This window comes from Sceloporus undulatus, chromosome 1 (assembly GCF_019175285.1).
Source record: "Sceloporus undulatus isolate JIND9_A2432 ecotype Alabama chromosome 1, SceUnd_v1.1, whole genome shotgun sequence".
In the NCBI taxonomy this organism is placed as follows: domain Eukaryota; kingdom Metazoa; phylum Chordata; class Lepidosauria; order Squamata; family Phrynosomatidae; genus Sceloporus; species Sceloporus undulatus.
In genome coordinates this window covers 27,248,932-27,275,574 of record NC_056522.1, presented here as the reverse complement: position 1 = coordinate 27,275,574, position 26,643 = coordinate 27,248,932, and the positions used below count along the sequence as shown (strand labels likewise).

The 26,643-nt window shown below is 40.8% G+C and overlaps 1 protein-coding gene across 1 annotated transcript in view; it reads left to right on the top strand.

Moving 5' to 3' along the window:
- The window catches only part of PRKCE (protein kinase C epsilon), a 454,557-nt gene that overhangs the window by 297,667 nt on the left and 130,247 nt on the right, over nucleotides 1-26,643 (top strand). The window lies entirely within an intron of this gene.

Below are 26,643 nucleotides of genomic sequence, written 5' to 3'. Positions count from 1 at the left end.
ATTCTTTGTGTTTACATGGCTATGTAAAACATTAAGACCTGTGGTGTCATTATAAACCTGTAGTACTGACACGGACCAAGTCAACCACATAACCTGCCTCTGCCTTCCTCCAGAGGCCCATATTTAATAAGCTCTGTCATGTCATCAACATACTGAGTAAAGCTAAGGAATAATATCTGGCCCATCTTTCTCTCATGTGGTTCATGTTATAAATTTTTTGCTGAAAGAGAATCGCATAAAGAGAAAGAAAATGTATTTTTATAGTTTTCTTATACCCCCCTCTCCTTTTTTCATAATGCTAGAATGGCACATTTGCAGTTCACAGAAAGTTTAAGCCCATTTTCTCCTTACATTAATCAGAATTATACATGGAATTTCTCATTAAAATCTCTTGTTACCGATACACACTGATCAGTGACTTGACCCTCTCATCTCATCTTCTCTTTAAAACATATTATAATCTCCATCCACCCATGTTTATGAAGCATTGCTAGTTCTTAAATCTAGAGCCTGGAAAAGTTACTTTTTTGTACCTCAGTTCCTGGCCATCATGGTTTTCTATTAAAGCCTTTGGAGTTTAATAGATTTTATCTCAATCTATCTATGCATTATGGTGTTCAACATTTCAAACTCTTTGGATGGTTTTGTTTTGTTTCCAGTAGTCAAATTGTTTAACATCCTTTTAGTCTACTAAAATTATTTCTAACTGTTGAATATCATTGATTAAACTGATTAGATTGTAAGCCATTTTGTGATTGTATGTTATAGGGCACAATATAGACAGATGGATGCATGCATGGATGGATGGATGGAATTTATAATCCAGAAAGAAACTTCCCCGGCTTTGCCTACATATGTTGGGAGAGGCACTGTCGACCATGTCCCTGCTGAACTTGCATTCAGGCAAATAACTTGGCTGTTCTCCTGTGATTGAGACTTTAGGAAAGCAGAAACAAAACTTTGTATGTGCATTGCCCTCAAGTCTCCTGTCAATTTATAGTGACCCCATGGATTTCATAGGATTTTCCTAGGCAAGGAATATTCAGAAGTGGCTTTGCCAGTTCCTTCCTCTGAAATACAACCTATTGCATTTGGGGTTCATTGGTGATCTGCCATACAAACAGTAACCAGGGCTGATCCTACTTAGCTTGCAGAATGAGATGGGATCTGGTGCCTTTAGGGCGTTTTAGAGCTGGTCCTCCTTATTTCTGAGTCTCAGAAGTAGAGACCCACCTCTAAAAGATCAGTTTTGGATTTAAAAAAAACTATTGGGAACAAGGCTCACAAAACAGTCCTACCTTGAAAGTATGCATTAACTGCAGGATTGGAGTCTATTCTGGGTCTCTGTTTGTGTGATAACCATTGCTTTGCAAGGAGGAGAGATGTCTCATTTATACTTGTTGTCCCCATCTTTTCACTTGCATCCTTGTTTCCTGCTCCATATGTCTGCAACATTCTTTTTTGCAGAGAAAACAGCGTATTTTTGTGCAAAAAAGTTTTTATGCAGATTCCAACCTTTAGAGATAAATGAGATTTTCACACACACACAAAGTTCTGAGAATGAAATAAATGCAAATTCATATCCCTGTTTTTCACCTTGCTTGGTGGAAGTGAAGAGTGAATTTCAATTATATTTCCCTTTTTTCTAAATGCCCATACAGACACAAAATTGTACTAGTAGCAGTCAGCAATATGTGCAGATACCAGGTGGCAGCAAATCAAGGGGTGAGGCACATTTTGAATGGGCATTGTGGGGAGATAACATGTGTTAAACAGTAGCAGCAGCTAATCTTGCATTGTTTTACAACTAAACTTTTAGTGCTGACAATTTCAAAAGCTCTATTTGCATTCTTCAAAGTGTATATAATTCCCTTATGCAACAGCTTTAAATACTGGGGCCTGTGGTTTAGTCTTCTCAAAGTGGTTGGTTGGGCTTTTAACGTTTCATTGATTTTGACATAGCACTGAGTCCCAGCCTTCAATACTTAATTCTTTTTGCTCTGTTTAAAAACAAATTAAGTTTATCTTCACAGTTGGGATTCACCTCTGACACTGACCATCATGTACATTTAAATTCCTCTGTGTTAAATTGTAAACATGTTGGAAGGAGCCATGATTAATGGGGGAAATCCTTCTGCTGTAGGAACTTGTAGTAATGAACTGAACTGAAGAAATGTCAAGTTTAAGGAAAGAAAGAAATATGGTTTTGACAGGAAAGAGCTCTGTGCCGCCGACCTTTCGAAATTCTCCACCAAATTTGTGGGCAGAGAGAGAGGGGGAGGCCAGTGGCTCCATTATATCAGGAATGTGGATCCACACAAGGTTTTTATGGGACCTATTGTGTGTTTTACAAGGTCCATCCAAGATCCTAAACTTATTTCCAAAATAGTTTCAGCACCTTGGATAGCTCCTGTGAAACCTGGTGTTGCTCCCATTAATCCCAGCATGGATTCACTACCCTGAAGCAATGGCCCATCAGCCTCTGGATGGAAGAACCAGGGATTTGTTTTTCATAATTCCTCCAGGCAGAGAAGAAATTCTACAACAGTTTCTCTGACCTGCATTTGGGAATATTATTTTTGGGGGGCTCCAACCCCCCCCCCCCAAGCAGGCTAGTGTAAATATTTGAACTGGAAATGTCACAGATTGAACTTGGTTCTGTTCATATGAAAAGTATTACTCTTCTGTGGTCCTTCCCCCATATTTATGCATTGAGCTGTCCCAAGTCCTAGTGATTTTTTTGTTTTGATATGTAACCATTAATCTCCAAATCCAAATGAAGTCTCAAGCAATTGCCATTCTTCTACAGGGCTGAAATCCGAGATCATCACATCATAGTGTAATTGTCTCACAGTGGAGCTGTACTAGACTAGTACCATGCAGGTCCTATAACATCATAATACAACATATGAGAAACAGTGAACTGCACATAGCTATCACCTCATTTCATAAAGCTCAGTACAATGTGCATTGACACACTAGTCTGGGGCCTTCAGGTCTTCTGTTGCCCTAAAGAGACCCCATGAATTTCCTAAGGTTTAGTTAGGCAGTATTCAGAGGTGGTGTGCCATTGCCTTCCTCTAAAATGTAGCCTACAGCACCTGGTGTTCCTTGCTTGGCTGTTTTCAGGTGACATAAATGCCTATAGATCTTATACTCAGCTCTCTCACTTACTTAACAATATAAAGGACTAAGATCTCTGGCCATCCAAGTATTCTACATTATATTTTAGAAGGTTGTGTGGGACATCCAGGCTGCCTCAGCAGCATCACTGGGGTTGTTGTTACCTGTTATGGTAATTTGGTGTCACCCCCGTGGACCAAAAAGGGGTGCTGGGGGTGGGGGTGGAAGCAGTGGACTGCCCCACCCTCTCTTCTCTCTTGCTGCCTCATCTACCTGCTAACCTCCTGGCCAGACTTGGAAAGGACTGTCAGAGGCGGATGTGGGGGTGGAAGTAGCAGACTTCCATGCCTTTCCCTTCTGCTGCCTCTTTACCTGCCCAGCCAGCACCCCCAGCCAGACCTGGAAAGTTCCAGGTATGGCTGGGCAGGAGGATGAGGGAATGGGAAGGGAGGGAGGGTCTGGATGGATGGGAGGGCAAAGTGATGGGAGGGATCAGAGGGTGGAGCAGTCTCTTGCTGCCACAGCTGCCTGGTAGCCATTCCAGGCCTGGGTGGGTGGTTGGTCAGGCAGCTGCCTGGGTGGGTGGACAATACTCTGCAATGGTGGCATCTTCCTTGTCTTCCATGTTCCATTCCCCTTTTGCAGAGGTGCCCTGGCTGGTGGGGGGTTTGCAGGAGATTTGAGATGTACGACAAATGACTACCCTGCCAGGTGTTCACTCCCCTCTGAGCTGACACCCGGTGTGGTCTACACTCCATGCATTCCCCTATTGATGCCCATGTCTGTCTTGTTCCATTATTTTACCATTCTTGCACAAAGATCCATTCCCTGTACCTTTCTGCTGGTTTCAGGTTTGGGCTCTGAAATTTCAGGGAATGGGAATTCTGCTTGTCCCTGGAGCAGGGCCCATCAAGCACTGCCTGCCCAGAGCCTCCAAATTCTGGAGTCAGCTATGTACTGCAGAATAGATATCATCTTGGTAAGCGTGTAAGTGGGAAAGACAGGCTGAAATTAGAGGGAAATGTGCAGATGATGCAGTTACACTTTGTGTTAAAAAACCAGCCATGATTATTTCAGTGACAGCTGCACTGCCTTTGAAAGCTAGGCAAGGAAGAAAACAAAGGCAAAAATCAATGTTTGACAAACCATAAAAGGACAAAATGTAGTCTGAAAGAAATATCATTTCCTCCCCATGGTTTCAAGTGGGAGTTATGAAAAAGTACAGAGTTACACACATATAAAAAATATGAAAAATAGCAACTTATTGACAAGTGAAGAAATCTTATCCCCGTTCAGTTGTGTCAAGTAGATGGACAGCTTTCCATTGGTATCAAGTGGATTCAAAATGAAGAGCAAAAGCATGCCAGTTAATTATGCATTTTATGGACAACTCCCAAAGAGATGGTCTGAGGCAAAGTGAAGTCAGAACAAAATACCTCTGGCATGTGGTGAGGAGAGAAACAGAGGAGCCTATATTTTTGCTAGGTGGTTTAATTTATTAACACTTTTCCAAGCAGTTTTTTTTTTATTACATTGAGTAAGTTCTGGCCTGGGGTATTTATGATCATATGATAGTTCCAGTGTTTGGAGGGTCAGTATTGGCAGAAGGGCTAATTGTTTTTGCTGTTAATTGTCATCAACCTGACTTAAGTTTATGGCAGTCCTATGAATGAGAGACTTCCAAGTCACCCTATCATCAACCGTCCTTGTCAGATCTTGCAGACTCAGCTGTTGTCTCCTTGACTGAGTCTATCCATCTATCTAGTCCTCCTCTTTTCATACTGCCATCTATTTTGCTAAATATTATAGACTTTTCTAGTAGGTCATGTCTCATGTATGAGCCAAAGTACAACAGCCTCAGTTTAGTCATCTTGGCCTTTAGGGAGAATTCCGATTTGATCTGCTCTAGGACAGATTTATTTGTCTTTTTACTATTTCACGGTTTCCACAGAACTTTTCCCAAGGACCATATCTCAAGTGAGTTGATTTTCTTCCTATCAACTTTCTTCATTGTCCAGCTTTCACAACCATACATAGAAATGGGAAATACAATAAGGACAATGCTAACTTTAGTATCTTGTCTAGTTCCTTCATAGCTGCCCTTCTAAGTCCTCTTCTCCTTCTGATTTCTTGACTTCAGCCTCCATTCTAATTAATGATTCAGCCAAGATATGGAAAATAATATATACTATTTCCTAAACCAACTGAGAATTCCAATACCCCACACATACCAATTACTTCTGCTTCTCAGCCTTCTGGCTTACTAAAAAACAAACAAACCTTAAAACAAGACATTTCTTTTGTCTGAATATATTACTTGTATGCAGAAAATATCATACGAAGAGTAGGTTTAGATGGAGAAGGAGTGAAGATGAGAAGAAGGAACATCAGCAATCTAAAATCTGCAGATGACACTATACAGTTGGCCTTTCTTATACACAGATTTTTTTATACACGGATTCAAGCATCCATGGTATGAAAATATTCCAAAAAAGTATAAATTTCAAATATCAAACCTTGATTTTGCCATTTTTTGTAAGGGCCACCATTTTGCTATGTCATTATATTTAATGGGACTTGATCATCCACAGATTTTGTTATCCACGAGGGATCTTGGAATCAAACCCCAGTGGATAACAAGAGTCCACTGTACTACCACTATACAGTGCCCCGTGCCAAGCACGGCCTTGCCATCCATGGATTTGAGCCTCCGCAGATGGCAAACCCCAGCTTTTGCAATGGGTGCATGCTCCTGCATGCACCTGTGCAGATGGGAGCATAGGCCCATTGCAAATAATGGGACTTGAAGTCCCGTGTTTTTTGCCATCCGCAGAGGGATCTGGAACAGATGTCCTACAGATGCCAAGGGCTCACTATACTATGCTATACGGAAAACTAAGGAAAGTCAAGGAGGAAAGTGCAAAGACAGGCTTACTGCTGAACATAAATAAAACAAAAATAATGATCATAGAGAATATACACAAATTCAACCCAGAAAATGAGGAAACAGAAATAGTAAAAGAGTTCTCATACCTGGGATCAAACATTGATCAGAATAGAGACTGCAGTCAAGAAATCAGAAGGAGACTAGAAATGGAAAGGGCAGCTATGGAAGAACTAGAAAAGATCCTAATAGTAAAGAAATACAACTGAGCACTAAAGTTAGAATTGTCCAATCCTCTTATTCCTCCATCACCATGCACAGATGAATGAGCTGGATAGTGAAGAAAGCAGATAAAAATAAAATAAATGGATTTGAGATGTGGTGCTGGGAAAGAGTGCTGAAGGATAATGTGGAGAACCTGAAAGACAAACAAATGGGCCCTGGAGCAGATCAAACCTGAAACCCCCCTGGAAGCCCAGATTATTAAATTGAAGCTGTTGTACTTTGGTCACATCATAAGAAGGCAAGACTCATGAGAAAATATAATAATGCTAGGGAAGATGGGAGGTGGTAGAAAGAGAGGAAGACTTCATGGGCTGGCCCTTCTTTATTTAACTGATCTTCTCTCTCCCTACATCCCTACTCGCACTCTCCACTCTGGTAGCCAAAATCTCCTCTCTCAACCCAGGATTTTCTCTGCCCCGTCCCGGATCCTCCCCTTCTCTATTGCTGCCCCTCATTCCTGGAACCTTCTTCCTCTGCATGCACGGCTCATCACTTCCCTAACCAGCTTTAAGGCTGAGCTGAAAACCATATTGTTTAGGGAAGCGTTCTCAGGGAATTTGTGATTGTCATCTGGCTGTTGATAATGTTTGATGCGATGTGATCTGCTTTTATATGTGATGTTTTTAATTTGTCTTTTCTTTTCTACATGGTAATTTTATCTATTTCTCTATTTACTTGTTATTATCTTAGAGCGTACACCTTGGGCAGGCTTTTATATACTCCTTAATTTTACCGACTTTGTACAGCGCTGTGTATAATTACAGTGCTCTAGAAATAAAGTTTAATAATAATAATAACAACAGATGGCTAGACTAAATTAGGGAGGTCATGTCCCTGAAATTTTACAAGAACTAAGCAGAGCAGTGGAGGATAGAGGGTCTTGGAGATATCCATAGGGTCGCCATGAGTTAAGGTCAACTGCAGGACAGCTAACACACAAGCCCTCCTTTCCTCCTTACCTGTTGTTTAGATGGAGGTTGTTGTTGTTATTCTTGTTGTTACCAGGATCAGCATTAGTAGAATGGTGAGGGCAGCCTGGAGAAACACAGACTTTCAGGGTCAGCTTGCAGCAGCAAGTCTCGTATGGTAGGGGTTGGGTGTTTCTCCTTCTGAAAAAGACCCTACCTGATCCTGTGAACAGTAGCATAGCTAGGGATGGTGTCACCTCAGTGTGGGAACTCATGCTGTCACTCCAAGGCTGCCTGGCACATAGCCACACAGGCACACACTCATCTGCCAACCAGGGCAGCTCTCCTATGGTGGGGTTGGGAGCTTCTCCTTCTTTGGATTTTTTTAAACAGAGGCTGGATGGCCATCTGTCAGGGGTGCTTTGAGTCTGTGTTCCTGTATGGCAGAGGGTTAAGCTGGATGGCCCTTGTGGTCTCTCCCAGCTCTTTGAATCTATGATTCTATGCTGCTGCCACCGGGCACCCGCTTCTAGGTTTGCAGGGCCTCTGGACAGGTGGGAAAGGGAGGAGAAGGAAAGGGGTCCATGGCCAACCCTGCTGCTATTTCCTCCCTTTCCTGCAGGGCCAGCAGCCTTGCTGGGCCTGAAAGGAGTTACTGGGTGGCAGGACCAATGCCTTCCCCAGATGACTGCCACATTGCTGCTTGCTTTGCCCTCCCTTGCTTTCCACTGCCCTATCCTGTGCTTCTTTTGGGGCAGGGATGGCAGGGTCATGGGTAGGAATGGAGAGCAGGGCTGGCCATTGTGGCTACTGGTGGGGTTCAGGTGCTGCTGTGGCCCAGTAGACCCTTCCAGGCGTGGCAGGGCTACTGGCTGGGTAGGAAAGGGACAGCAGAGGCAGCCAGCAATTCCTTTCCTTCTCCTCTCTTTCTGCCCAGCCAGTAGCCCTGCCAGACCCCAGCTCACCAGCAGTTGAAAGTGATGGATGGCAGAAGTGCCCTGGCTGGGGTGGTCTTGGGATGTCCCCAGTTAAATCTGGTTATTCTAATGGGTTTTTATCAGCCAGGGAGCTGTGCACCTGAGCCAAACAGGAAAAGCACAGTTACATCAAAGGAGACTTGCTAATAATACCTGTGAATTTACATCTCATTCCTGCAAGAGGCAGACCATTTTTGTGGCATTTTCATGGCTAAGGAGCTCTTGTCAAATTATCTTGATCATGATTTTCTAAAAGATCTTGGATGACTAAGATCCTTTTAGGTCAAACAAGCTTTTGTGACATACAGCAGTTCCTTAGTTTATGGGCTGCAATGGATTACATTTAATCTCTTGCTTTAAACAGCTAACAAACTTTGATAGTTTTTTATTGATCTTTTTGTGTATTTAGATCTTATGTGAGCCTAGAAAAACCCAGGGTTTTTTTTAGAGTGTGACTTGCCCAAGGCCACCCAGTGGATTTTCATGGGTTTTCATATTGAAATAGGTAAATCCAGCTACTTCTGACTGCCAATGCAAATCTTCCCTCACAGTCTAGCATAAGATAGCAAATATGATAAAAATCAATGTCTCCTTATCGAACTGTAAATTTATTTATTATGTGTGTGCATACAAAACACATCATATATATATATATATATATATATATATATATATATATATATATATCATACTATATATCTATATCTATATTAATCTATGGCTGCACTTGCACTGCAGAAATAATGCTTTTTAGCCTCACTTTAACTGCCATGGGTCTGTGCTGTGGAATCCAGGAATTTGTGGTTTGTTATGTCTCCAGAGCTGTCGGACACAGGAGGCAAAATATCTCACAAAACTACAAATCACAGAACTACATAGCACTGAGCCATGAAAGTTACAGTGGTGCCAAACTGCAGTGCAGACAAGGCCTACATCTATATCTATATTTTTATATCTGTCTACCTCCCATATTTCCTCCACAGAACTTAAGGCACTGTTCATAGTTTTCCTCACTATGAGTTAATCAAGATTAAAGAAAATGACTGAGAGACAGTATGGTATAGTGGTTTGAGTGTTGGACTAGGACACTGGGAGACCAGGGTTCAAATCCCCACTTGGCCATGGAAACCCACTGGGGGACCTTGGACAAGTCACACTCTCTCAGCCCCAGAGGAAGGCAGAGGCAAACCCCCTCTGAACAAATTTTGCCAAGAAAACCATGTAATAGCTTCACTTTAGGGTCACCATAAGGTAGAAATGACTTGAAGACACATGATAATCACAAAGGGAATGACCAGTTCAATGCGGATTAGAACCTAGATCTTTCCAGTTTAAATTCTGCCAAAACAGTGGCTCTGGAATAACTGGAATGACTCAAATCACACATTCAGTGTAAGTGTTAGCTTGGAGGGGGCTCTCAAAAAATGTCAACTAAAAGGGTGTCTACAGTCTGCTATAGTGCTTTGAGTGTTAGATTAGCCTTAGGGTTGCCATAAGTTGGAAACAATTTTACGGCACACAATAACAACAATGACAACAAACAATCTTAGTTGCCATTGGTCCCTGGGAGAGAAGCATGGATTAATTTGCAAATCTGCTGAGATGTGAGCTTTGAGGAAAACGCACTGTCAGAGAGAAAGCTAATAGCACATTTTGCTTGATGTCTCATTTGACAGCAATTTTTTGTTGAACTCTGGACACTGATAAAACTTTCACTTTTGACTGCATCACCATTTCCCCATAAACATAAATTACCAGGCTTCAGTAAAATTCTTTTTGTTTTAAAAAGATGCTGAAATACAATCAAGACACTGAAATAAATGTTTGGATTTTTATTTATTTTTAGATAGGTAGCAGTCACCATGCATGTCCAAACCAATGTTGCATAGTAGATATTTTTGCTGGAAAGGTTGTGTTTATAAGAAATATTCAAAGTAGGTTTTCTCCCACACACACTGATGGATTCCTCCAAAGATTTTTCACATATTTTGTGTGAAAGTCAGCCCCATGGTGAAAGCTGCTGGGAAATTGGTGTTTAAGGCCTCACTCCTTCAATAATTAAAAAGATGGGGGGGGGGGGAACATTTAATGTTGTTTTAATTGCCAGGCTAGAGTGACCCCCAGTGGTTTGCAAGAATAATTTAGATTGATGGCCCGGAGGGAAATGAATCACTTGTGTGGGCTTGAAGTAACAATTGTATAATTTGACTTTGGTATGAATTGTTGGCTATAAATAATCATATTTTGGGGTGCTCCTGTAGGGCTCATACATTGACACAAATGGAGTTAGGAACACACTTTTAGAAACACCTTTTCTGAGTATAAAAAGCTGAAACCTGGATTGTTAGAAGCATTTTGTAGCATTTTGGATGTTTGTCAAGCTTCCACCATTTTCCAGCTGTTTTATATTCTCCAATTGTAGCTTTTAAATATTAGTACCTATTTAATGGTCATGCTGCCCAGCCTGTTTTCTGCGTAATGTCCATTGCACTTTCAACAGGTCTGTATACAATCCTATTCCCCATCTCCTTCAGAGTTAATTGTTATTTGCATCTGATTTTTATTCTCCCCATCTCTTAAATTTTATTATTCAATCAGACAAAGCCAGCCCAAGATATGTTCTTGCCTAAGACAAAGAACAAGATGTACTTTTCTGCCTTATACCTGTACAAGCCAACTGGGCTAACTATTGAATCTTCAGCAGTGGTCATAGCATTTTTACCCCACCTGAATACAGAAGAAGAGCTTTGGGGTATAATACCTGGAACTTGCTTTGCCCTCCAACAGAAAACGGTATGGGACAGGAAGACTGCTCTCCTTTTCAGATCCGATATAGAAACTTGTTATATTGTTGTTATATGCTCATAGATTGACTCTGATTGATGGTGTCCTATCCTAGCATTTTCTTGGCTAGATTTATTCAGAGGAAGTTTGACATTGCCTTTCTCTTAGGCTCAGAAAGTGTGACCTGCCCAAGATCAGCCAGTGGGATTCCGTGCCTGAGTGGAGATTCAGACCCTGCCTTTTGGAGTCCAAGGATGCATCTCCTCTGTAGAAATAATGCAGTTTGACACCACTTTAAGTGCTGTAGCATCATCCTGTGAAATTCTGGGCTTGGTACACTTTATAAACAAAGTAAAACTTTTAGTTTTCTCTTCCAAAGAGCACTGGTGCCGCCCAAGACTACGAATCCCAGGATTCTGTAGGATGGAGCCATGGCAGTTAAAGTGATGTCAAACTCTGTTATGTCTACAGTATTCAGTATATGCACTCCTAGTCTAACCACTATATCACACTGGCTCTGACCATATAGATACTTAAATCTGTACATTGTTCAAGTTACATTTGAACTACAAATCCCAGGATCTCCCAGCTCAGCACTTGTAGGGAAATCGTGAGAGTTGTAGACTTCCTCTCTCAAGCTTGTGTTTTCATATATTTATGTAGATGCGGTATCTACATAGTCTAAAGACAGATCGATATTCTATATATTTAAAAAATCTTGTAAAAAAAGAAATGTTTTGGACTATAAATGTCAGAATCTTCATGCAGTTACTGGGTTGGGGGGTTCTGGGACCTGTAATCCAAAAGCAACTTCATCAGTATGTCGACAATATCTCTATAGTTAGTGAGTATGGTGTAGTGGTTTGTCGGTTTGGCCAGGACTCTAAGAGACGGGGTATGAGTCCAAGGTTTGCCATTGTTTCCTCAAAGGTTGAGATAGTGCAGCTTGCCCCAGGTCACTCAGTGGGTTTCCATGGCTTAGCAGGAATTTGGGTCCTGTTCTCCCAGAGTCCTAGATCCACCCTTAAAATTATACCATGTTGGCTCTCAGATAGGAATTAGTTAATTTTGAATAAATTAACAGTTAATTTAGAAATTTTCTATTGAAAAGTGGAGGGACTTCATTAAATTATTTTTTTAACTTAAGTGATTGACTTAACTTGGAATTGCAACACAATTCTAAAATTACATTGTTAATTAACTGAATGTGAGAGAGTTCTAAAGAAGCAACAAACTACATTTTCCAAAAAATTATTTACTCAAAACCTAGTTTTCTTGGGTTTTTGCAAAATTATGTCTTGCAATTTGCTAGTTCTCTGGGTTGGGGAAGTGCAGGGTATTGATCAGAAGATCCAAACCACTTACTCAGAAGTAGTTCCAATGGGATGAATTGTGTTAAGTGTTTTGAGGTTAGCAGTCTCAGTGTTTGATCCTCCCATCTTAAAATCGTCCATCTTAATCCCTGAACATATTGTTGGGATACATGTGGGAACTAATAAATTAAAAGAGGGGATGTGGGGTGGGGTGTGAGCAGAAGAGATGAGAGTTTAAAGGCAGGAGAAAGTGAAAGCAAGAGAAGTTTTGGTGAGGTGGATCAAAAATGAAGTTTTCAAAAGTTTGTGCAATTGTTTGTTTCCTTACTAAATTGGAAAATGGGATGCGGGAGTAACATCTCAGGTGACTATTTTACTGGAAATATTTAACTTAAATGCCCATTTAACATACCGTAGTTCATCATTGCATTTTTTTCAATGTAAATAAAAATGAATTATTTTAAGCTAATTAACAATTAACCAAATGCATTAATACTTTTCTACTATTTTTCTCCTACTGCTACTATTTGATTGCCAGAGGTGAACTCTTTATTCCATCAAATACAGGGCTGGGAAACCACAGTCTCTGCAGCCAGACCTGTCCCTCTTGGAATCCCAATCTCATCCTTGAGCCTTCCTCAGATAAATATACTGTACCCCCTTTCCATTACATTATTGGGTTTGTTTTCTCTTTGGTACACTTTTTTTCCCAGTCCAAAAAAAAATGCAGTGCCTTGTTGATGTTGTGTGCCTTCAAGTCATTTCCGATTTATGGCAACCTTATTATAGGATTTTCTTGGCAAGATTTGTTCAGAGGAGTTCTTCATTGCCTTCCTGTGAGGCTGCGAGAATGTGCCTTACCCAAGGTCATCATGGCTGAACAGGTATTCGAACCCTGGTCTCCAAAGTCACAGTTCAAAACGAAAACCATTACACCACGCTACACCTCCCTGGGACTTAGTTACTGGAGGTGATAGTTTCAACCTAAAATATGCAGATATAATAGCCCCACAGACTTTCAGAGTGCAGCTTTGGGTCACAAAGAGAAATGAAGGATATTAATTAATTAAGCTGGGATATGAATTAATTATAATTAATTAAGCAGCAATAAATAAATAAGCAAGCAAGTTTCAAAAACATCTCTGAAATGGATGTTGCAACCAGGCTGAAAGAGTAGTAAGACCAGCCTTGAAATCAGAATCTTCTATCATACTACCTTAATTCTTAAATAGATAGACAGACACAAACTCATCCCTCCACTGCCCCCAGCCTGATGACTACATCTGTCAGTGCAGTCCTTTTGTTGTTGTTGTTGTTCCAGAATATTGCTTAATCTTTGATGGGATCTTGAAAAACAACGTCAAAATATGAGAGAAGCCAAATGTTCTCTCTCCCTCCCGGAATGGGTCCACATTTGTTCCATGCATAAATCACAAAAAATGGCTTAGATCCAGCCACCTTGCTCACAGAGACACACACTGGAGTAGGAGCTGTCAAATTTCCATTACTTAATTGGGTTGGTAGTCACACTGTCATAATAAATCTTGTTGTTGATGTGCAGTTAAGAAGGTGCTTTTCCACTTCGGGGCCAAACCAGGCAGAATGAAGCACCTGCAATGTTTTGGGCAAAAAATAAGCACCTTGTCTTGAATGGGATATACAGATCCCACTGATTTCAAGAAGTCAGGTCTAAGCATGACAGAGGTAGTGAACTACAACAGTGTGTTGCTTTCCCTACAGAAGCTCAGGTAGCATCAACTTTATTATTCTTTGAAAACTAGGGGTGGTACATTCCTCTTCTCCTGGACATCAGTGGAGTTCCAGAAGAAAGGTTCAAGTAGAGCTTGGAAAAGTGACTAGTAGGAAGTGACTTGGACTAGTATGCTCAGAATCTCCAGGCCAACATGAACAAAATAATTGGGAGCTGGGGGGGGGGGGGAGCAGAGCTTCCAGGACAGATTACACTTTTGCCTTTCACCAAGGGATGATTCCTTTTGAAAATAAGAGTTAAAGTACAGTACTTACATTGATCTGTGGACAATTTGACTCAGGTTTTAGGGTTGATTTTATGACTAAAATTTCTATACTTATACATGAGTATATACAGTAACTGACCTACCTACAGCTAATATGGCGTAGTGGTTTGAGTGTTAGTCTACAACTCTGGAGAACAGGGTTCGATTCCCAGCTCAGCCATGAGACTCACTGGGTGACCTTGGGCAAATCACATGCTCTCATCCTTGGAGGAAGGTAACAGCAAACATCCACTGAACAAATCTTGCCAAGAAAATCCCATGATAGATTCACCTTAGCGTCACCATAATTTGGAAATGACTTGAAGGCACACAACAACAACAGCAACAAGAAAAGCTCGCAATGAGACAAAATGGTGGGCAGAAGTGATGTTATGTCACTTCCAGTGTGCCAAACATGTCAGTGTGACCTCCCCTGAGGGGCACAGGGAAATGGCTTGTGCCCCTACCACAGTTGCTCACCCACTTTACTCCCTGGGAGTCTTTCCAATTCTATGGTTAGATAAAATGCAGATGAGATATCTTCTGATTGCAGGTTGGGGACGGGGCGGAATTCATTCATTCTTCCACCTTTCTCGCAGCACAAGATTCAAGGTGGATGTTGTATAGATATTATGTCATTCTACTTTCATCAAAATCCATGCTGGTTCAGATGTTTTCTTTCAGACTCATATGCAACCAACTGCCAAGGGGGCAGCAACAATGAGCATCTATGAAGCTACTTTATACTGATTCCAGTTCTAGTCTTTTAAAGCCAGGGCTGCCTATTCTGACTGGCCCTCATTTTCTTGGGTCTCAGACAGAATATTTCCCATCACCTGCTGTACTGATCCTCTTAACTGGAAATACTAGGGATTGCAACTGGACCTCCTGCCTGCCAAGTATGCCCTCTGCCACTGAGCTATTTGTACTGGTAAGAATAAGGGTATGAGTAATGGGAGCTTAAGTTCTTTTAAAATGAGTGCAGCTTATCTACATGAAAGATCCTATCGTTGGAACATAGGTTACAACAAAATGAGCTCCTAGAGATATTTTCTGGTAACATATCCTTTTCTGCAGCTGTATTAATATAGTAGTTTTAGAGCTGGGCAAAGTGAATGCTTCATAATGCTTTAACCTCAAAGTGAAGTGAGATGTGCTTGTCCCCCACCCCTCCCTTTTAATATGTTTGTCTGTGTTAATATATTTTACATATCTACAAAATGTAATTGTGAGACCTGTCAGAAAGACTTTTAATAGAGAAAAGGAAATAAATCACAGCCATGGGCTTTACATAAGCATCTGAGCAGAGCAAAGACATACACAGAGGAACAGGATTCCCCTCATTGAATAACCACCATTACTACAGTCTCCTATACCACTTAGGCAGTTTTAGAATTGTTGTTAGCAAAATAATTTCATTTGCCCTGAAATTCTCTTGTGAAAGCCATCATTTTGCACCAAACAAAAACCTGTACAAAAATTATGCATCTCTATTTTTTCTTGTATTTTGCTGCCACATTTTGCTAACAGTGTACAAATAGTTGAATATGAATATGATGGAAACTTTAGCCCAGGAGCAGGTAACTGTGGAAGGGTTTACTGCTTCTGAGTGTGTTATGCATGACTTACAGTGACCCTAAGGTGAACAAATTAGATTGGTTCTCTGGGATGTGTGTTGCCTTTACCTCCCTCTGAAGATGAGAGAGTACAGTCAGCCCTTCTTATACACTGATCCAAGCATCCACGGTTTGAAAATGCTCAAAAAAGTATAAATTTCAAATATCAAACCTTGATTTTCCATTTTTTGTAAGGGACACCATTTTGCTATGCCATTATATTTAATAGGACTTGAGCATCCACGGATTTTGTTATCCACAGGGGATCTTGGAACCAAACCCCAGTGTGTTACAAGGGTCCACTGTATGACTTGCCTAGGGTCACCCAGTGGGTTTCCATGATTGAGTGGGGATTCAAACCATGTTCTTCAAAATCATTGTCCAATGCTCAAATCACTATGCTACATTGTCTTTTGTAGAAAGATTTGTTGTTGTTGTTGTTGTTGTTGTGTGCTTATGGTGACCCTGAGGTGAATCTGTTGTGGAGTTTTCTTGGCAAGACTTGTTTGTAGGAAGTTGGCCATTGCCTTCCCCTGAGGCTGAGAGCATGTGACCTGCCCAAGATCACCCAGTGGGTTTCATGGCCAAGTGGGAAATCGAATCCTGGTCTCCCAAGGCGTAGTTCAACACTCAAACCACTGCACCACACTGGCTCTCTGCGTGGAATGGTAGTAAGCCACATTAGCCCTCTAGGATATGGAGACTGCAGACTTCCACTGTATCTGCACTGGCAAAATAAAATAAAATAAAATAGCAACTTTTGTGCTCCCAGTTGGCCTCTAGCGGACAAGATGGACATTTTTGCCTTTGGGGCATGCTTTCCTGGGCTATTTTAAGTTACTGGAAGTCACTTCCTATATACTTCCTGTGTCAAAAAGACCTTTTAGAGCCTAAATCCCCTCTGAAAACACACACACACACACACACAGAGGTGAAATGTCCCCCAAACCCTAGAGGGTATTTTAGGCCAGAGAGAGAGAGAGAGAGAGAGAGAGAGAGAGAGAGAGAAACGTTTGAAAAATTTTGCAAATTTTTGTTTGACCCCGGTGTGGCCTCCAAATGTGAAAATGCCCACCACACTCCTAGAGTGCTTGGGGAGGGGCAGAATTATTGTAGCAGAGTTATTGTTTGAAAGGACATATGTCAAAAATGCAGGATGCCCTTCACTGAAAAACAACCGCTATTCTTGCAGTCTTCTATGGCAGGAATTAAGTTCTAGAATTGCTGTTAGCAAACGAATTAGGAAAAGAATTTTCATTTCATTTGAAATTTCTTTGGAAAGATCTTTTTTTTGTTTGTTTGTTTGTTTTTTGCATCATCATTTTACTCTTCTGGAGGTGTTTTTTTTTGGGGGGGGGGGATAAAAGTGGCCCTAAGGGCTGCATTTTGCCCACATCTGGTTTAGATATGGAGGAAATACACCAAACCCCTTGTATTGGGGGAATTTTGTACTAAAATGCACACAGATTTTCTGGCAAGGAGGTAATCTCACAGTGCAGTACTGGACTGGGATGAAAAAAGAATATTGGTTGGGTTCTGAGATAGACAATGAAAACCAAACTGACAGATGTTCACATGCCCAGTCATATAATTATCTCATTGACCCTTGCAATTTGACATGCACAAGCTCATCCCTGCTTGACACAGAAATAAAGCAAATCCTCTCTGAAATTCATTTATTTTCTGAGCCAATCTAAGCCAAGTTAGGTTATGGGAAATAATTTTCTATATTGTTTCACTGAGATGTGAACCCTGAGATGTAGTTACCTGTGATCCCTTGTTTGCTAGTGTTAAATGGATCCAGGAAAGTGAGAAAAAGGTTATTTTTCATTGCCAAGTTCAGAATGGAGAGTGGATGCTTTGGCACCTCCAATATTGGCCTGTAACAGACAGCCAAAATAAAGCTGCTTCGAGTCACAGTGGAGGTATGGTGTTTCAATGATGCATGTGTCCTAAGAGTCCAGAAGCCACACCAAAGCCATGCTCCAGTCCTTAGGGCTGGAGCGTGGCTTTGGTGTGACCTCTGGACTCTTAGGACGCATGCATCATTGAAACACTGTACCTCCACTGTGACTCGAAGCAGCTTATTGTTAACCTTTTTTATTTTTTGATAAACGCCTGATATGATGCAGCCCAAAGCACATTTCTGTGTCCAGTCTAATAGCTGAGACATAGTCTAGCATCACATTAATACTTGGAGGATATGATCACTTTAGAAAAGGCAAAACTGCAAGAGATTTGATCTGAATTATGTAGGCAAAGCTAATCTTTTAGCATTTTGCCCAGTGATAATTAGCATCTAGTTCTAAATTACTTCATTTGTGCCCAACTAGTTTGTCTTGATTTGGGCTAATATATTTTGGCACTTCTCTGCTGGATCAAGCCTCGTCACTAAATTTCTTCCCAAATTCCACTGAGCATGCACAATAAATTAAATTAAGTAATGATTTTTCATTACATCATTGATTTTGCTAGGCCACAAGTGACTGTGTTAGAGCTCCAGGAAACTGAAGTTGGAAAATTACAAAATTACTGTGTATATCTGCTGTATTACAGTGTGAATATTCCACAGCCAGCATCAATATAGAACACGCTATTTCCATGTTTAGTTGCTGGAAACTCAGACAAACTCAGAAATATTGGCAGCTTAGTAACCAACAGATGGAGCAAGTTAGTCATTATAAATACCTAGGGGTAACATTTAAGAACTCTGGATGCTGGTCTACTAATTTGAAAGCTACTGTAGCAGCTGACAACATAACAGCTAATGCTATTTTTCTATACGTGTATGGACTGTGTTTTATCTGCCATACTGTCATGTTTTTTCCTGGTAATATATGTCATTATTGCTATGTTAATTACTGAGACCCTCTTTAGCAATCTATCATATCTCTCTATCTCATTGAAAGTAAGGCATTTCACATTTTTATTTAAAATGTTCTCAGATGTTTTGGAAAGGTCAAGTAGACAATCTGGGGTGATTTTTCATTAGCTGAGTAGCGAATCTTTCAGTTGTCTTCATTGTACACCTGTAGATCCCAACATTTGCACAGTCAACATGTATTTTAAAATTTAAAATACCATCGGGAGGCAGCGAGGGACTGTTGCTGCTGCTGCTGCCCTTCCTTCACTGCAGCTGTGGCGTTCCCCCAGGGAGGAGGCCAGTGGGAGCGGCCTCCATAAAGCCGGCCCGCCAGCGCCCAGGGAGACGCCGCACGCACCCCCACACCATCGGGAGGCAGCGAAGAACTGTTGCTGCTGCTGCTGCCCTTCCTTCGCTGCAGCTGTGGCATTCCCCCAGGGAGGAGGCCAGTGGGAGCGGCCTCCATAAAGCCGGCCCGCCAGCGCCCAGGGAGACGCCGCACGCACCCCCACACCATCGGGAGGCAGCGAGGGACTGTTGCTGTTGGGCGAGGGATTGTCGTTGCTGGATGCGTGTTCGCGTAGTGTTCGGGGAGACTGATTTTGTGCACTGTATTATGGTATTCTAAGCTGTTTTTATTGTGTTATTTGACTGTACGTTGGATTTTTGAATTGTATTTTTTGTAATAATATGGAGGTTTGTTTGGGTACTTTTGTATTATGTAATTGTTGTACACCGCCATGATCGTAGGAATGGCAGTATATAAATGAAATTAATAATAATAATAATAATAATAATAATAATAATAATAATAATAAGTGGTTTAAAGTAAGGTGGAATGGCTCCATCTCTGCAGTTACCATGTGGGAGGAATTTACCAAAATCAAACAAACACAACTCCCCTACCAAACCTATTCTTATTATTTTAGACTACAGCTTTCAGAGTCCCCCAGCCAGCATGGCCACTGGAAAGTTTTACAACAGAGAGCAACAGACTGAGTCTGTGGCTAAGAATACACAGCCACAGAAACCAAGTACAGTCTCTGAGCCAGTTTGTTATCCTTTTCTTTGACAGAGCCAGTGCAAGAAATCCATATTCCTTCTGCATTATGAAAGGGAAAAGCCATAACTCAGGACATTACCATACCATTCCCATTCTTGCCAAAATCTCAGCAGCCATTATTGCATGTCTTGTCAGTTGTGTGACTGCCATTGGACTCTCTTCTGCACTCTCCCTTAACCCCGTCTCTTTGCCCTATGTGCTACCCAGAATGTATTCCACTTTTTCACACAATTCCAGAGTTCTGTTAATACAATTTAAGTGGGGATTTTAAAGATCATGTTGTTGTTATGTGCGTTTAAGTCATTTCTGACTTATGGTGATCCTAAGGTGAACCTATCGCAAGGTTTTCTTGGCAATTTTCTTCAGAGGGAGTTTGCTATTACCATCCTCTGTGGCTGAGAGTCTGTGAGTTGCTCAAGGTCACCAGGCAAGATTTGAACCCTGCTCTCCAGGATCATAGTCCAACACCCAAACCACTATACTACAGACCATACCTGACTGTTTAGATTCAGAAACGTGATAGATCCTAGCAGAGCTTATGCTACTTTCTTGGCATATAATTCCCAGAATCCCCCATCCCCTGCTCCCAATCCACCAGGAGATCGTGCAAACTGTGCTTCCCCAAATTATTAATTTTTTTAAAATACTTGATTACTTATGGACTCCAACTTCAATTTTTAGCAACTTCAGTTCAAGGATCCCAGGTTAGACCAGTAGTTTTCAGTATCAGTCCTTCAGGTGCTTTGACCTTCAAATCCCAGAAGTCCTATCCATCATGGTCAATGGCAATGAATTCTGTGGAATTCTTGTGTTTCTAAATGCCACTCCTTGAACTGCAAATCCCAGGGTTCCATAGGACTTAAAGTAGAATAATAGCTCTATAATTCTATAGTGTGGATAGGCTCCAGGTCTCAACAAGTGAGAGCATTTTACATCACCAAAAACAGAGAACATAGACTTACATGGAAATGATATATGATAATGCACAGGTTTCACTGGAAATGTAGAAATAATTACTATGACTTAAAGAGACTGTTCCAGGCAGATAGCAGTGTTATTCTGTCACAGTGAAATGAATGCAGAATTTACTGATGGCACCTTAAAAGCTAACAAGTTTTATTTGGCATAAGGGTTTTTTTAAATTGCGGCCCACTTCATCATATGGAGTGTTGCTTCTCTTGGCATATATTTATAACACGTATTTCAGTGCGGGGAGAATGTGCACAGATTGAAATGTGAAAGGAATTAAATATAATGAGGCATTTCTGGCAAAAGCTGGCATATGTCACATTGGAGAATGAACAGGTGTACGGATCCTTGAAGTTGTGGCTGACAGTACAGGTTGAGTATCCTTTATCCCCAAATCCAAAATGTTTCAAACTTCAAAATCTTTTTCATGGGTGACTGAGATAGTGACAACTTTGCTTTCTGATGGTTCAAGGTACACAAACTTGGCTTCATGCACAAAATTATTTTTAAAATATTGTATAAAATTATCTTCGGGCTATGTGTATAAGCTGTATATGAAACATTAATGAATTTTGTGTTTAGACTTGGGTCTCATCTCCAAGATATCTCATTATGTAAATATATGGAAATACAGGTATTCCAAATACTAAGACACTTCTGGTTTCAAGCATTTCAGATAAGGGATATTCATCTGATTCAGCTTCCAGGGCATTATTAAGTAATAGTTGAAGTATTACTTATGGGTTTTTGGGGGGGAGGGTTTTTTGGGGTTTGTTTGTTTTGTTTCTTTACATTCAGTGAAGATAAAGGAACACATACAATTTAAAATGTGAACTGTATAATTTCCACCCTGTTTTAATGCTTTCTGCAAGTTACTGTAAAATAAAAATAATTCCTAAATGCATACTTTTTGCAATTGCAAATGATTTGCATTTTTAAACAATTTTTCTAAGCTTAAGTAACAGTTTTAGGGATTTTCATTTTTAAATCAGGTATTTTCTGGTGGTGGACTGGATAAATAAAATTTCATTAGCATATTGATCTATGGAAATATATTTGCAGCTCTGTATTGCCCTCCTTTTTATAAACAACAGCAACAACAATGTACTTGCAACAGAATCTGAATATCAGGACGCATACCCTCCAACATTGCACAGTTGAAAAGCATGACAATTGTGGCCATGCTACATCAGAATGGGTCAAGGCAGCAAAAGTTATTAATAAGGAAGAACAGTTAGGAGAGCTACAGCAGTTTGCATTTGCCTGATCCTTCTGGGAAGGGTGAGATTCTACCCCTTCTCCTCTTTCTTCATCTCTCCACCTTGCTGAGTAATTGAATGCAAACTATTTTTGCACTTTGAACACATTTTGCAGCAATTGAAGTATGTCAGGGGGAAAGTAGAGGGAGAGAGAAACTAGGACATTTCAAAAGCAGCTGAAAAATTGGGAAGGCAGAGGATTAATCAGGACTATCCCAGCCAAATTGTGACAGTTGGAAGGTATGGGATTATGTGTAAGGCAGAAGCTCCAACTCATGAAATATCTAAATGAGGGAATGTACACCCAGTAACAATTTCTGAAAGAATGCCCTGACAGAATGGGAAAGCCAGGGTCCAGGTGATATTTGTGCCTCTGATGTCTACAACCCAGGTATTAAGGGGGCCAGGCCATTTCAAGACTCCTGTGTTCCCTTTTTTGTCTTCAAACAAACTAGAAAACCCTTCAAAAATAACACAGGTGGGCAGAGTATGGACTAGTGACTGCATGCAACCCCTAAGAGTGTTTTCGTGACTCTTATCCCCTCTATATTTGCTAGCCCTCTTTTGTGGAGAGGCAAAAAGGTAGATTGCTTTTCTTGGAGGAGGAGCAGTTCACCCTTTAAAGAGGTTACAGCCCCCCAACCCAAGTTTATCATGAAAAACCCACTTGTTTTTCAAAAACTGAAGTGAGTTTCCAACTACTTTTTGGTGTTTTTAAATGTTTTTGACAGTCAGTTCAGCTCCCAGAGGGTGCAGTTGACATAAAAGTAAACTTTAGATATGCCACATTTACCCACTCTTGAAAAATTATTCATTGCCAAGCATTCAGAGTTTGTAAGATAAGACTCAAGTCCACCACAACCTGTAATCACATTATTGTTCCTGCTATTATTTTGGGAATCCATATCAACCTGTTGCATTGATTAGGTCAACCAAAAGGAACAGAAATATATGCAAGCTTTTGAAACTCCCTGATCTCTTTATCAGATATCTGTGAAAGCAAGGGCAAGACCCTGACTTATTGAAGGATGATGTGTTCATGGTATCTTGATACAGAATGAGGGACAAATGATCTACAGACATCCAGATAAAGACCTATCAGATGTTTTGTCAGTTTTTACATCTCACCTTGAAATAGGTCCTATGAATGCTGTTGTTTGTTGTTCTGTCCCTTCATCTTATTTCAGACTTATGGAGACCCTAAGGTAACCCTATCATGGGGTTTTCTTAGCAACATTTTTTGGGGAGCAGGATTCTTTGTCTTCCTATGAGACTGAGAGAGTGTATTATGCCCAAGGTCACCAGTGGGTTTTTGTGGTTGAGGAGGGATTCAAACCCTAGTCACCTGAGTCATAGTCCAGTTCTCAAGCCACTATACCACACTGATTCTTCCTATGAGTGCTGGGAGCAAGAAAAGCAGAAAAATTAACCCCCTATTTCTGAAAACAGATCTTGCTGTAAACTCAGAACAGTATCCATCCTGGAATAAGCACATTTTATCAGTTTACAACAGACATAATTTTTAATTTAGCTCACACCTTGGAATCAGATTGGATGTCAGCCAAGAAAAACAATATCAGTGCTGTAAAATTCCCAGTTGATACCTCCTTCTACATAATTCATTCTCCATCCAAGATAAACCCTGTGAGAATATCAGATTTACAATGAACCAGATAGACCTGACCTCTTACACCAGGAGAGGACAAAGTGTCACTTGAGGGGTTCATGTACAGTGGGCTCCTACTATCCACTGGGGTTTGGTTTCAAGGGCCCCCGTGAATACCAAAAGCCATGGATGCTCAAATCTCATTATACCTGTATTCAATAATGTAGTAAAATTGTGTCCCTTATATAAAATGATAAAAAGTTTGCTTTTTGGCATTTCTAATTCTTCCTTTTAATATTTTCAAGCTCAAAATAATTACTCAATGGATAAAGAATCTGTGGATACAGAGGACTGACTGTATGTCTCCCCCCCCCCCACACACACACACAAAGTTTTTTTTTTTCTTTTTTAGGCTGCATCTTCTCTACCCAATGATACCATGGAGAAACAAAAGGATTTTCAAGAAAAGCAGTTTGGCTCATAAACAGGTCAAATCCTCCCTATAACCCCTTTGAACTTTCCAAAATCAAGAGCAGAAGTATGCATACAGTAGGGATGCCAGATTGAAAACTACAGAGGGCTGCTGTACATTGAGCAGTTGAGAGAGACGTTCAGGTGGTGTTGCAGCTCATGCAACCAAGAAACGCCTCTTCTACATAACTATTACAGGTACAGGAGCCCTCTCTCTTTTTGAGTATTGGAACCTTAGACTCCAGTCATTTCTAGGTTGAGTTTTTAAAAATGCTTATTTTGCAGGCCTACTGCAACCAGTGTAATCATCCTGGAGATGAAAAATTGACCTCTGGGCACATAATAGGTGCAGTTGTTCCACTTTAAGTGTACTCACTGAATCTGGTGTTGATTGGTTCCTGTGATTCTCCCCTCCCTAACTGCCAATGTAGGGATTGGGGCTGTGAGAGCTGTGTATTACACAGTGAAATGTGACACAGCTGGAAGTAGCAGCCCAGTAACAACATGGCTTGGCTTTGATGGTGACACCTCAGCTGGAGACAAAAACATATGTGTGATCTCTTTGCACATTGTCCCCCCCCCCCCAACAGCGTTTGGTTTAACACAGTAGCTGAAGATGAAGAAGAAACAGTTTCACCCCTTTAAAAAAAATCAGAGCACTTTAGTATACAAAAGGAGCATCACAAAAAGAAAAGGGAGAAAAATGGGATCAACACTGCTCCTGTATCTATCTTGCCGTCTCTTGTTTGCCGAGACAAAACCATAGAAAATATGCTGAATGTTTGATGTTTGGAATTAGACATGCTGATGGAATCACTTGTTTCCTCATCTTGAGAATTAATTTCTATCTGATGCAGACAGCATGCTGACACTTCGTATTTGTGCTGTTTTCAATTTGCATTAAAATCCTGCAGTTTCATTAAGAGATGGGGCAGAACATGATTTATTTAGCTACAACCAATTTGCTTAAGCAGTTGCAGATGAGGAGGACATCACAGCCTGAAAATGTTTCTGTGGAGGCTACAACTCCTATAAATCTATGCCCAAGCTATATGGGAGTTGTAGTCCTAAAAAAATAACTTCCCCAAGCTGTGCAGTGGGCATGGAATTGGATGCTGGGGTTGCAGCACTGGTGCAAGAAGCCACTTTTGCATACCTTCCAACATTTCAGAGATGTCCCTTCTTTTTCCCTGGGGCAGCTGTCTTTGAAGCAGCCACCTAGGGTCACCAGAGTGGAAATTGGTGGCGACTTCTATTACTTAAACCGGGTAACAAAAAATGCATGCTGAAATTCCCTCTTCTATACAACCATGAAAGGTATAGGAGCAGTCTTCAGTATTCATTCTAGCAACCCTAGATGCCATTGTTGTGGCCATTTCTGTTATATGCCCATGTGGGCTGCCACTAGCACTGTCTTCTTGTCCTCCTTCCTTTGAGCCCTTCTCAGGCACTGACTGTTGCTATTCTTTAACCAGGGTAGTTGGCCAAAACAGCAGCACCACTGACTTAAGCCTTATTTGCACTGGAGAAATAATCCAGTCTGACACAGTTTTAACTGCCATGGTAATATACTGTAATATGGTCACTGCTGTTCAGGACCAAACTACCTGAAAATACTTTGCACTACTAGAGGAATAGGTCTGAACACTGTTTCAAGAAAAACCCATCCTGTCCTTCAACAACTCTGAGGACTGTAGCTGAATTTAGAGGGAGGATGTGAAAGCATGGTGGCAAATGACTCCGTCATCCTTACTAATCAAACTGTCCTCCTTCTTTGATCCTGTGAATCCCAGATCCACTGAAATACAAGAAAAAGCATGCAGAGGAAGGCAATGCTAAATCAGTTCTGTGACATCAGTGACCAAACATCTTGATAGAATAGATGAACAGTCATTAGGAAGTATAGTCAATCTTCCACATTTGCAGCTTTCACTTTTGCGGATTTGATTGTTTGCTGTTTTGTTTAGTATGTTCTCTATGGAATTTGAAGTGTCCTCTCAGGTAAAAAGAATAATGGTTTTTTTTTATTTGTGGTTTCTCCACATTCACAGGGGTTCTTCACCCCTAACCCTAGCAAATGTGGAGGGACCATTGTAGGATTAAGTCAAATCAACTTCTGTCTTTCAGATAGGAGCATAATCTCAAAGTTGCTGCAAGATCTCTTTGCATAGTGTTTTTCCAGTTTAATATGGCATTATATTGTAAATATTGATTCCTATTCCTGTCGTTGTTGTTGTTGTTGTTGTTGTTTTCTTATATCCCACCTTTCTCCCAATACTGTATAGGGACTCAAGATGGCAAAGAAGGAAAGTGTATCTCATGTACAGTGAATATCCAGAGCATGGAAAAGTTCCTTTTTAGGGCTATAATTCCCAGAAAACACCCCAAAGTCACTATTCTAAGCATTGCAGATGGAGCTGCTGCCACAGTGCAGAATTAATGCAGTTTGACATAGCTTTAATTGTCTTGACTCCATCCTATAGAATTCTCGGATAGAGAAGGCTAAA